Below are 12,648 nucleotides of genomic sequence, written 5' to 3' on the forward strand. Positions count from 1 at the left end.
GCAAGTTCCTAGGATGGTTTTAACAATGTAGTAGGTTCTAAATAAAAATGTTTTCCTTAATTTACACACCTTCACAAGGGCTTAGACAATGCTGTCCTCACTTTAGAATTAAAAACAGGCAGTGGGGCGCCTGGGTGGCTCCGTCAGTTGAGTGTCCAATTCTTAATTTCGGCTCAGGTCGTGATCTAACAGTTCTTGAGACTGAGCCCTGTGTTGGGCTCTGCACTAACTGTGCAGAGCCTATTTGGGATTCTCTCTCTCCTCCCTTCCCCTGCTCATGCTCTAGCTCTCAAAATAAATAAATAAACATTAAAATAAAGAAATAAATAAAACAGTCAATGAATGATGTGATATGATAGAAACAGCATGAGTTTGAAAATAGACTTTTTGATTGATTTCAAAATGCCTACAATTCCCTCTCTTCCCTATACGCATAATCCTTTGCAATGTGACTATGTGTCTTCCCCTTTCAAGGGGTGGAGAAACGTTCTTCATTTGGGTTGGGCCATATGACTTGTTTTACTCAATGGGACATTAGATAATGTAATGTAGAGTCTTAAAAGGTATTTGAGTACTTGAAGTTTGCCACCACTTATATTGAAAACCCTCCACTATCTGAACAAGCTAGGAAAAGCTTCCTAAATGATGAAAAAAATATATGGTGTAAGGCCCCAAGTCTTCCTTGCCAGGCACTCCGTCTGTTCCAACTATGAGAGTGAGGCCTAGATTATTCAGTCTCTTCCTAACCAAACTGATCTATACTGTAATAACTGCATGGACAAAACAGAGAATTATGAGAAAAAATTAAGATGTATTATTTTTAGTCATGTGCTTTGGCATTCATTTGCTGAACAGAAAAAAAAAAACTAACCGAAAGGGCTATTATAGTTTTACCATTTAATAAAGGTGTTTCAAGTTGGACAGGTTATTTTTCCCCTTGAAACTCAATTACCTTACTTGAATGTGAGATAATAACTTCTGTCTATATGTGGTTGTGGTGAGAATCAAAAGAGATAACACATTTGAAACACTTAGCACAATGGCTAGTACATGTTAGGGACTCAGTCACATTCCTTGACTTTCCTTTCCTCGCCCAACAGTTTCATTCATTGAGTCTATTTGCAGCCACAATGTATATTTGTGTAGCCTAAGGAAACACTGGGAACTACAGTCCATGCTCCATTTCCCAAACTGTGTACACAGATTAAGGGTCTTCTCTGCCTAAAAAAAGGGGTACTTTTCCGTAGTTCACATAGAGGTAATACAGGCCTAACTACAGTCTGGATTGTATGCTTAACAAATTTCGGTTGAACTAAATTGAATTAAATTATTCAATATACAAAAGTTAAGTTTTAAAAAATAAATTAGCAAGAGTTATCTTGGCAGATTTCAGTCTTAAAAAATAGAGTCATCCAAAACCCATCTTCTTCCTTCTTTGATCTCTGGTTAATTTTACATCTATTTCATTTCAGTCCTCATATACATGGCTACATTCTGGGAATTATCATCACTTGTCATTTTTCAGTCTCAGAAAACTTAAAATATAATACATAGTACTTTGATTATAACTGTAATCTTCTGCTATTTTGACTTCCCTAATTGTACTACATTTGGACTTCATCTCTTTTGATTCCACCATTTTCTCCAACAGCCTCCTACAACACTCATTTTTCTACCCAGCCCAGATTGTATTGTAAATTATCTAAACTACTTGCTCATAAATACCCTCAATTCCCTTCCTTTTACCTCATCTGCATTACAAAGAAAGCTCTAATGCTGGATGAAGACCAAGGCTCCTTTTTGGCTCTTACACCTTTGTTGCCAAGCTATGCTACAGAAAAGAAAACAGCATAAACATACCGATGTTTTACACATTAATATTCTCCAGTCAGAGCTGGACTTTAAGCACTGCTCGGAAATTCTCGTCCATTTTCCTCTGCCTTTCCTTGAAGTAACTCTTTCAAATCTTCATCACAATTCTCAATCCCTAACTCATACCCACTCATCCATTTATTCACTCATTCATTCAAAAGTCTACATCAAGTTCCCAGTATGAAATACACATTTGATAGGACTTGGAGGTAAAACAGTGCCCAAAATAGGAATGATCTCTGTTGTCAAGAAAGTTGTATTTTAGTCAGGAAATGAGAGAATAAACCAATAAACAAAATAATTATAGTTTTTGGTTTATGGAAGACATAAATAGAAAGGATACTCTGAGAATTAAAATTTGGGTGGTGAAGGAGATAGGTTAGAGTAGAAGCTTACGGAAGACTTATTTGCATTAGAATTTCAAAGGTAAGACTATGAAGAGAAGACTCAAGAAGGGCTATGAGAAGATGTCCAGACAAATGGCACATTATGGGCAAAACCTTTGAGTTTGTAAAAATACAGTTTTTTAGAATCTGTCGGAAATTCAGTGTATCCAGATCTTGGAAAAACTCATGTATAGAGTTTAATCATGACATAGGAAGTAATGCAAATGATTCATAGATCAGGCAAACGGAAGGAAGGAAGGAAGGAAGGAAGGAAGGAAGGAAGGAAGGAAGGAAGGAAGGAAGGAAGGAAGGAAGGAAGTGGGGAGGAAGGAGGGAGAGGGCAAGGGCAAGAGAGAAGGAAAGAGAAAAAAAGCAACTTAAAACACACTCCAGCAAATTAAAGCAATAGCACTACAGAAAGCACACCACACAAAAATGTGCTAAGCCCAAACTACACTGCAGGATTATGCCAGTGAAGAACTTCTGTCACTGCTTCTGCTTCTGGGATCAGAAACCTCTTTTGGCATCAGTGATCCTGGGCACTGGGTGCCTGATTCTCTCTCATCACTGGCCCTAGAAGCCTGCACTGCCATCCTAAACTGAACATGAACTCTGTGCAACACCTGTTTCTTCATGATGATCTCTTTCGAATTAAAGTTCGCTGTAGACGCACTTAGTTAGCTTGGCACATGCTAGTTTACAATGTATGCCTCTGTTGCAAAGCAGTGTATGAAAGTGAATACCTGGCTTCTACCTTGGACTAGAGGAATTCAACTAGTGAGCAATTTTCCAAACATAAGAAATGTGCTTGGCAGTGAAGTGCCACGGTGCTTATGCTATGAAACATAAAACCCTAAAATCTCAGAAACTTGTAATGAAATTTCATTTCTTGCTTGCATTACATATATAGAGACTGTGAGTTCTCTGAGTCTTTATTCCATGTGTCTTCTCATTCTGGCACCCAGATTGAAGGAACAACCACTATACCAGTCATGCCTTTCTTGCGGGAGAGGCACATTCAAGAGGCAAGCTATTCCATGAAATCACATTTAACGCTTCAGTCTGCCAGATAGCATGGCTACTCATACTCATTTGACCAAATAAGTCTCATGACAAGTTGAAAACAAAAGTGGAATGAGGAAATATACTTCTCCAATGGCAGGGGTGAGGAGAGGAAGGGAGGAGGGGTAAATATTTGTGAATAGTAATCTATTAACACACTCTGACCTCTTAGTCACAAGCATTTATTTCCCTTCCTTGTGCACAAAAATACACCCCAAGAATGACATCCTAAATATCTTATCCAATCATGGCATCAGACTGTAAATCCATCATTTTGTAATAATCTCTACTTTAAATGATGGCACTCCTCAGACTCACACATCCGTCATAGAATGGTGGAATATCCACCAAAAAAAGCACTAGTGTTTGAAAAGAGAATAATGAGAGACAGGCCACAATCAATCTCTGGTCCATAGATATCTGAAATCCAGCTAGGTGAACACTTCAGATCCCTCTTGTTGGTAGTAGATCATGTTCCTTGATTAGTCTCTGCTTCTGTCCACTGGGAGGGATTCTGGATTCATTGTCCTCCATGGGTCTAAGCCTTGCCTTCCAGGAAGAGTTTTCTTTTGATTAGCCTCCTTGGCAACATGTGACGAGAATCTTCTGTCTTTTTCTTTCCAATAGAAAGGGGAAACCAAAAGTTCACTTTACATATTGAATAGCCACAAACTCTTTTAATACAGTCTAGCAGTGATTCCAAAAGCACAAATCTCTTAAAAATAGGGTTGGATTTTTTTTAACCTAGTTGATGCTCAATATTCTAATAACCAAACAATTATTTTTGAGACTTTTTTTCTGTTTAGGTTAATTGTAGGTATTTTCAGTATATCTGCCTTTCATTGGCTCATACTCTTAGCTTTATTCTGAACTATTTTATTCAACTAGAAAGATTTATCAGATACCGTGTAATAACAAAGAAATTACACGAAATAATCTATTCAGAGAGTTTAATAAAGGATTAAACCATGCTTATGATTTTTCATGGGAATGTGCCTTACTGGCTATGCCCATGATTTGGTCTTTGACCTAAGGGTGCATTTTAATGAGGCTCTGGGTATCAAAACATTTCTTAGGTTTATGTTTACTGTTTAGAAAAGATAACCCATTATATTTCCTAGCCCTATAAGTGTCAGATATTCAAATCTAATTTCCTTTTTATCCTTTATTGAAAAGAAGCAGGGTGTTTTGATTTGTTTGATTTTTTTTTTCTGAACTCATCTCTTGCTTTTACCCAATGCATTGTAGCATTTTACCCAATGCAACCTAATCCTCACATTAACATTTATTTTCCAAACCTTATATGTCAAAACCACAGTTTCATTAGACACACTGTCTTGCTTTCCCAATTATCACAGTTGATAGTTTTATTATTTTTTCCTCAGTGCAAATGAGTTAGCTTTTACCTAAGGAACATAGATGCACAGGTTTGTATTAGTCAGCTTCTGATCGTCTATGTTGTATAACAAACCACCCCAAAATCTCAGTGCCCAACATTAGCATAAGTTTACTTCTCACTCCATTTATATGGATTGTGTGGGATGGTTGTGCCTCCACTATAATCTGTGGGGCAGATTTGTATCTTCTACATTTGTCCTTTAATTCTATATGCCGTAGTGAAGGAACAGCAGCAAGCTAGGACATGACCTTTCTCATAGCACAGGGGAAAATCAAGAGAAACTAAGTCAAAGTATGTCATTTTATTTCAGCTCCTGCTCAGCTATGGCACATGACAGATAGGCTCACATAAAGTTAGCCACGTAAGTCACTTGGCCAATAGATGAAAAGTTATAATCACCCACTGGGAGTTAGTAAAGGAGAAGGAAGAATAAATATTGAACAATACTACAACTTTCAGAAGGAACATAAAAACAAATCTTAGGACCAAGTCCCCAGGAGCTATAATAGACTATAATAATTAGAGTTTAAATAAATGAAGAGTTAAAAAAGAGAAAGAATAAGCTTAGTGAAATAACAGGAGTATCAGGGAAGTATGAAATCATGCAAACAATTAGAATTGTCAAAAGACAAAGAGCTAGAGGGCACCTGAATGGCGTAGTCAGTTGAACGACCTAGTCTTGATTTAAGCTTTGGTCATGATCCCAGGGTTGGGGATCAATCCCTATGTCAGGCTCCACACTGAGTGTAGAGCCTGCTTAAGATTCTCTTTCTCCTCTGCTCATGCTTGCTCTCTCTCAGAATAAAATAAAATTAAATTAAATTAAAATACAATAAAAATAAAATAAAATAACATAAAATAGAATAAAACGAAATATAAAATAAAATAAAATATAAAATAAAATAAAATAAAATAAAATAAAATATTTTTAAAAAGACAAACAGCTAGCTCTGTCAAGAACTACTAAAGTTGACTAAAGATGAAGCCTGAAAGATGTCCATGAATTGAGGCAACATGAAGACCACTGGTGAGCTAGACACGAAAAATTTCAGTAGAGCAGAGGAGCCATGGCCAGGTCAGAAAGCTACTTAAGAAAATGGATACAAGATTTTGAAGTTTGAGAGACTGATAAATTACACCCTTCTCTTCCCTACCAAATTCAGAATAAAATTACAAATACACACAGGAGTAAGAGATATTGAGATCATAGCAACAAATCTATAACTAGTAAAGTTGAACTGGACATTACAACTGTACTTATGGCCAATGTATGGTTCCTTGTACTTCTTGTATTTCTCTTTTCTTACAAAGCTTGGGATATGTCCACAGGGAAGACTGGGTCCGCAGAACAGACTCCATTTATCCATCCATGGGCAAGGGGAAAAAAAAAAGGCTGCCTCAGGCACTTCAAAGCCTTCAGGTCAGTATATACAGAAATTGGCTTTCAGGAGCTTTTAAAAGATGCTGGGCCTCAATCCCAGATTTTCTACAGAGAGAGAATGAACATTAGAAGCACGCCTTCACCATCCAGGTATATGTGGCAGAGACTATTCATTGTCTCTCACTATCGCATTTCCCGTGATAACTTCAGGACTCTACTTCCTTGCCACTCAATTTTATCAAGGCAAATGGATTCCTAGCTAGAAACCAAATTGCCCAGCCTTTCTTGCTCTTGCTATGGTGCAGATTAAGTGACAGATAAAGTAACAGAACAAATTCCAGTTCACATCCTTAAAAATAAAATATTTTATCATCCATTTTCTTTTTCTCTGGGTCTGGGTTCTGAGAAATGGAAACAAATAGCACATCAAAGATGGAAACTATGCATACTGTTACAGTAACTTATGTTACACTATAATTAATATATAATTTAGAACTTAGTAATGTCATGCTGTCATAACAAATATCTCAAATGAAGCACTGGCTTCTCAGGTGAGCTATGAGCCTCAAGCACATAAAAACCTTACTTTTGAAAGCTAGCAACACTTACTACATCATGACGAAATATTTGGTCTATCAGCTTCAGTAGTGTGGAAGGCAGACTGCAATCTTTCCAATGCTTTATGTGGTTCTGAAAGGGTAAGTGCGCTGCACTTTGTAAGACTTCACCCTGTTGCTTTTAGCAAGATCCTGAATGAGATAAATGCAGACAGGGTAGAATTAGCCAGGTTGTAAGCAGAGATGGAATGGAACACATTTCTCCCAAAGGAGTTTTTTTGGGGTTTTTGTGTTTTGTTTTGTTTTTTTGTCCTGTGGCTTGCAATTTGAATCGACTGTAAGTTTAGTGTCTGGGTACCTAACAATATTAGAAATGCTAGTTTTTTTTCTATATAACTTTACTCAAAGGAGATAAAATTGTTTTCCATATCTATTTTATAATCCATCTCACCAAGATTTCTCAGCTAGATATAGTATATCATATTATGGTGTTTCTTTCCCAGTCAAGACTTTTTTTTTTTTTTTTCTATTATATAGCCTCATGTAACCTCAGTTAATCTGAGAAAGGAAGAATGGACTTAACAATGTAAATAAATAAAAGTGTTAATGAATAAAAACAAATGAGTACACAATAAACATGAAAATCTTCTAGAAGGCAAACCAAAAGTCAAGAAGGACAATGAACAAATCAGACAAGAACCAAGGTCTAACTAAGGAAGTTTTTCCACCACTAGCTGAGGAAGTCTTTTTTTTTTTTTAACTTTTTTTCTTTTTTTTTTTCTTCAACGTTTATTTATTTTTGGGACAGAGAGAGACAGAGCATGAATGGGGGAGGGGCAGAGAGAGAGGGAGACACAGAATCGGAAACAGGCTCCAGGCTCTGAGCCATCAGCCCAGAGCCTGACGCGGGGCTCGAACTCACGGACTGCGAGATCGTGACCTGGCTGAAGCCGGACGCTTAACCGACTGTGCCACCCAGGCGCCCCAGAGGAAGTCTTTATGATTTCTGTCTAGCTGGAATTCATCATTATTATATACTAATGACCATTTGCTATAGGTTCTTCCCAATTCCAGATGGCCAAAAGAGTGCTTTGATTGTCAATACACTATTCACATTATACTGTGTATTAGGGATGTGTGTGTGTCTTGTGTGTGTGTGTGTGTGCGTGTGCATGTACGTGTATGTGTGTATATGGTAGGACTAGAGAGTGATGGAGTGATAGAGATTAATTCATCTATTAATACATATGCCACTGGACTTTGAATAGTAACATCCTGACTCTATGGAGAGCATGCATATCACCCAGAGATGGTGGACTTTGCCCAGAATAGAACCTCATGTTACCGTTTTGGAAAGACGTGTGAGAGAAATGATATGCAATAATGCTTGAGTGGCCAGAGAAGAAGAAACTGCTCATCACTCCTTAGCATCCATTCATCCATTTGTTAACGACCTCCTTCTGCCTTTGATTCTGAACCATGACAGCACAAATATAAAGCACATTTCTCAGTTTCCCTTGTCACTAAGTGGTCACAGCCTGCTCATCCAGCATGCCTAATAGCCTTAAAACTTCTCTCAACCTCTGGGCCCAAAAATGACAGAGAAATAAACTTTTGGCAGATCCAATGAAACTGCACCCTTTTTTTATTTCTTTGTTTTGTTGTTGTTGTTGTTGTTGTTTTTACAGAAACTTAACTCATACCCTAATTCAGTAAGTATCCATGCAAGTTTAATTCTTTTCCCCAACATCACAATTCACACAGATCATTCATCTTATGTAGCAGATTGAGTGAGAAGGACCAGAAGTACAATAAAACTTATCCTTACAATATAGTTGTCCTCTAAATATGAAGTAGGGATTTTGTTCTTCCTTAAATTAGGAGAGGAAGCAGATACTAGTTATTTAAGCATACTACCAAGAGTTTATGAGAGGAAGAGAAATGAAGAAATGAGGCATATTTGAAATTATTAGAAGGCACAGTTAAAAGAAGATCGACTGGAGCCTATTTGTAATACTATTATGATAGGGATTCAGATAGGTAACACTTTGGAACAGGAGGTAAAAGTATAAAAAAACTAAAGATTTTGTTATTTCTTCCTAGATACACTAATTCACATTTGTTCAGGAGAGTCAACCAAGGTACAGAAAAAAAAATTTAAGAATACAAAGGATGGCTCTACACTGAGAGAGGAAAAAAAAAATTTTAATTAAATTCTGCTGACTTCAAAGATCCTGAGTTTCAAAACTGAAATTTAGGTTTTACTGACATAGGAAGTTGTTGCTAATAGGCAGAATCTGGAAGGTGCCATTGAAATGATTGGCAAAACTTAAAATAAGAAGGGATACAATCCAACTAATGTCAGGTTGAGTTTCAATCACCTTAGGGACACAACCAGTTTCTGGACAAGAAACAAGCTTCTATAACCAGAAGAGCTACTCTAAATTTCCTGGGTTAGGTGAGTGAAACTTTCCTTGATTAGTAAATGCAGTTGCAGTACAAGTAAGAAAATAAAAAAGAATTAAATGAATGCATGATATTGATAATTTAAGTTGGAACTATGCGTAGACATAATGATAATTTTGGAATCATTGAGATAATATTGCAAGTGCCACACAACTTTGAAACTTTTAAGAGTACCTAGCATATTAAATTTCGGTTTGATAAATTGTGTGCCAAGTTTAAATGCAAGAAGTATTGAAAGTTTTATTTTACAAAAAGAAGGCAGTGTGTGATGGGAATGAATAGTTATGATCCAGCAGATAGATGGGATGTCTTTACAGAAATAAGAAAGAATAGGATTGATTACACATGTGGAAGAATTGGGCTTTGAGGAAGTGAGACACTTTCACCCTTTTAGTAAAAATGAAGAAAGAAAATATGTTTGCATTTACAGGTTGGTTTATAAATTTGGTGATGGAAAGATGCTGAGTCCCCTTTGATGACTTCAATTTTCTTAGTGAAGTGTGAAGTGAAATCATTATTTTGGAAGGAAGAAGAAAGAGGGAGATGTGAATAAATTAAGAAGAGGAAAAATTACAGTCAGGAGAAGAACAAGCAAGTTTTCTAGGTAAAAAATAGTTGTGTATCTAGTAAGTATCAAATTACCAATTGAGTTTATGTCCATATACTTAAAATAAAGCTGTGTAACATTACCCAATGAGGTTCTCTTATAGCATTCAGCAGCATGAGTACAATAAAAAATAAAAGAGACCCTCGTGTTGAACCAATGTGTATTTCCTACCAGGCACATGTGAGCGAAGCATAAGGGGCCTGGAGAGTTGAGAGTACTTTCCAGTGAATGATTTGAACATCATGCTATGGGGTAAGAATGGAAGCAAAGAATGGAAGGGGCTAATGGATGATGAGAAAATGACAGAACCAGTGGACTAGAGATCTTGTTGAGTTTGAAAAAATATATATTATATGAAATAATATATATTCATATATATATACTATTATATTATGAAAAATATATTATATGAAATAGTATATATACTCATATGTTATATAAAATAGTAGATCTTGCTTTTCCTGGGAACATCCCATACCTCCTCTGTAATTCTCATCTTCTGGTGATTAATGTTATGCACATTTCTCTGGGAAGAGAAAGTTTACAAACTCCCCAATTATCACCACTGTATCTACCAGCTGGCCTGGCTCCATATATACATATACACATATACATATATCCTATGAGTTCCCTCCTATTGCCCGGATAAACTATTCAAAATCCTACCCCAAGGCCAAACCCTGTACTTTTGCACTGACTGAAATCCCATGAATGATTTGCCGCTCTTCCCTTCTCTCTTGCAACACGAAGTCTTTCTTATTACCTAAGAACATAGCTATAAGTCAAAAACATGTTATTATTTCTTATATCAAAAAATAAACATTTTTAAAAATTTGACTTCATATCCCCTTCCAGATTCATATCATTCTCAGTTTGTCTCTTCTTTTCTCTTGTACCCAATCCAATCATACTTTTATCCTGGCTAATTCACATTAACATTAATTGCTATCTTCAATATCACTAATGACCTCCAGACTGCCAAAAACAATAGGAAATCCATAATCTTCTTTTTAGTCTATTAGCTGTAACATTTGCCCCTTTTGCTCATTCACTCATACCTGATTTTTTTTTCTTCCCTTGACTTCTATGATACGTGTATATTTAGGTTGTACTTGCTTCCTCAGTGTTAAATTTTTCCTAGTCTCCTTTGCTGGTTTCTCTTATTCTTCTTAGTTTCTAAACATTATCACAACACAAAACATCATCTCAGACTCCGTTTTCCTTCATCTCTACTCACTTCCTTGGTTATCTCATCCAACTGCATAATCCTAAATAACAACAACCTGATGACTAGACCCACATTTATATATTCAAACTAGGTTTTCCTGATAAACTCAGATTCATAGTTGCTGTTTGACATCTCCATTTAGATGCCTATTAAAGACTTTAAATTCACTGTGTCCCAAACCAAATTCCATATTCCCCAAACCCTTTTGTGAATGATTTCTAATAACTGGAGGAAAAAATCTGAATCAACCTTAATGCCTCTGTTTTTCCACATCCCACTTACATCAATATATAATCTATCTTACCTTTGTTTTTTAAGTTTATTTATTAATTTTGAGAGAGAGAGAGAGAGAAAGAGAGAAAGAGAGAATGACTAGGGGAGGGGCAGAGAGAGAAGGAGAGAGAGAATACTAAGCAGGTTCTGTGCTGCCATCACAGAGCATGACATGGGACTCAATCTAACGAACCATGAGACCATGACCTGAGCCAAAACTAGGGGTCACACTGTTAACCAACTGAGCCACCCAGTGCCCCTCATCTATCTTAACTTTATGCATTTAATTGAATCACTTCTTACATCTCTTGAACTATTATACTCCTAGTCTAGTCTAACCACATCGCTGAATTATCACAGTAGATTTGTTTTCTCACCTTCCATTCTTAACCCTATGTAGGCTGTTCTTTATCACATACAGAGGGACAATTTGAAGATATAAGGTGCAATTCTATAGCTCATTCAATGGTTTCTACCTTAAACAAAGTAAGGTTTTAAGTCATGGCCTTAAATGGACTACACTGCCTATATAATTGAGATCCCTACCATCTTGCAGGACTCAGATTAATCCAGTAATGTAAGGAACTATGTCTTGTTTCATTTAAATGAAAGATTTTCCTCACTCCTAAGCAGAAGGTTTAATCTACTTCATCAGGAAAAATAATAACATCAAGCATTTTGTACAATGAGCATGACCAATAAGCAAGATTCTACTGATACACCAAACACATTCTCACCTGGAAAATGATTATTAGAACAAAGCATATATTATCATTTTTAATATTAAAATAAACTAAAAACAAATGTCAACCTCTAATTCCCCTTTCAGTATACTTCTCTGCTTTCCTTTGACCTACCTTCTTTATTTTTGAAAGTACTTTTATCATTTTACCTCAACTTTTGGAGGAAGGTAGATACCTTTTTGGATACCCTGTTTCTTTTTCTTTTTTCTTTTTTTTTGAGAGAGAGAGAGCAGAGGAGGGGCAGAGAGAGAGAGAGAGAGAGAGAGAGAAAGAGAGAGAGAGAAAGAATCTTAAGTAGGGTCCTTTCCCAGTGCAGAACCCCACTTAGGGCTCAATCTCAAGACCATGAGATCATGATCTGAACAGAAATCAAGAGTTGGACACTTAACCAACTGAGCTACCCAAGCACCACTGGATACCCTGTTTCTGTTCAATGACAAATCCTCCACCTTTCTTCCTATTTCTTCAAATACATTATTTTATCAGTTACCCCCTTTTAACTCTCGTATTCAGTCTCTCTCACTCTACTTGCTCTTATTTTCAGCTTTTAAACATACTCAAGACTATCCCACCCTGAAAAATAGAACAAAAGAAAATTCTGTTAACTAGTTACCATAAAATAACCTTTTTTTTTCACTATCAAGTCCCTTGAAAGACTATTGGGTCTTTCCCCC

The 12,648-nt window shown here is 36.4% G+C and overlaps 1 long non-coding RNA gene across 1 annotated transcript; it reads right to left on the reverse strand.

Moving 5' to 3' along the window:
• Window positions 1–3,486: 3,486 nt before the first annotated feature.
• On the reverse strand, window positions 3,487–11,352 carry LOC113598837 (uncharacterized). The gene is made up of 3 exons (XR_008296295.1): window positions 11,263–11,352; window positions 6,710–6,849; window positions 3,487–3,936 (listed from the first exon to the last, which is right to left on the reverse strand). It is a non-coding gene; the product is annotated as an uncharacterized LOC113598837 (long non-coding RNA).
• Between the last annotated feature and the right edge of the window lie 1,296 nt (window positions 11,353–12,648).

Source organism: Acinonyx jubatus, chromosome B1 (genome assembly GCF_027475565.1).
Source record: "Acinonyx jubatus isolate Ajub_Pintada_27869175 chromosome B1, VMU_Ajub_asm_v1.0, whole genome shotgun sequence".
Taxonomy (NCBI): Eukaryota; Metazoa; Chordata; class Mammalia; order Carnivora; family Felidae; genus Acinonyx; species Acinonyx jubatus.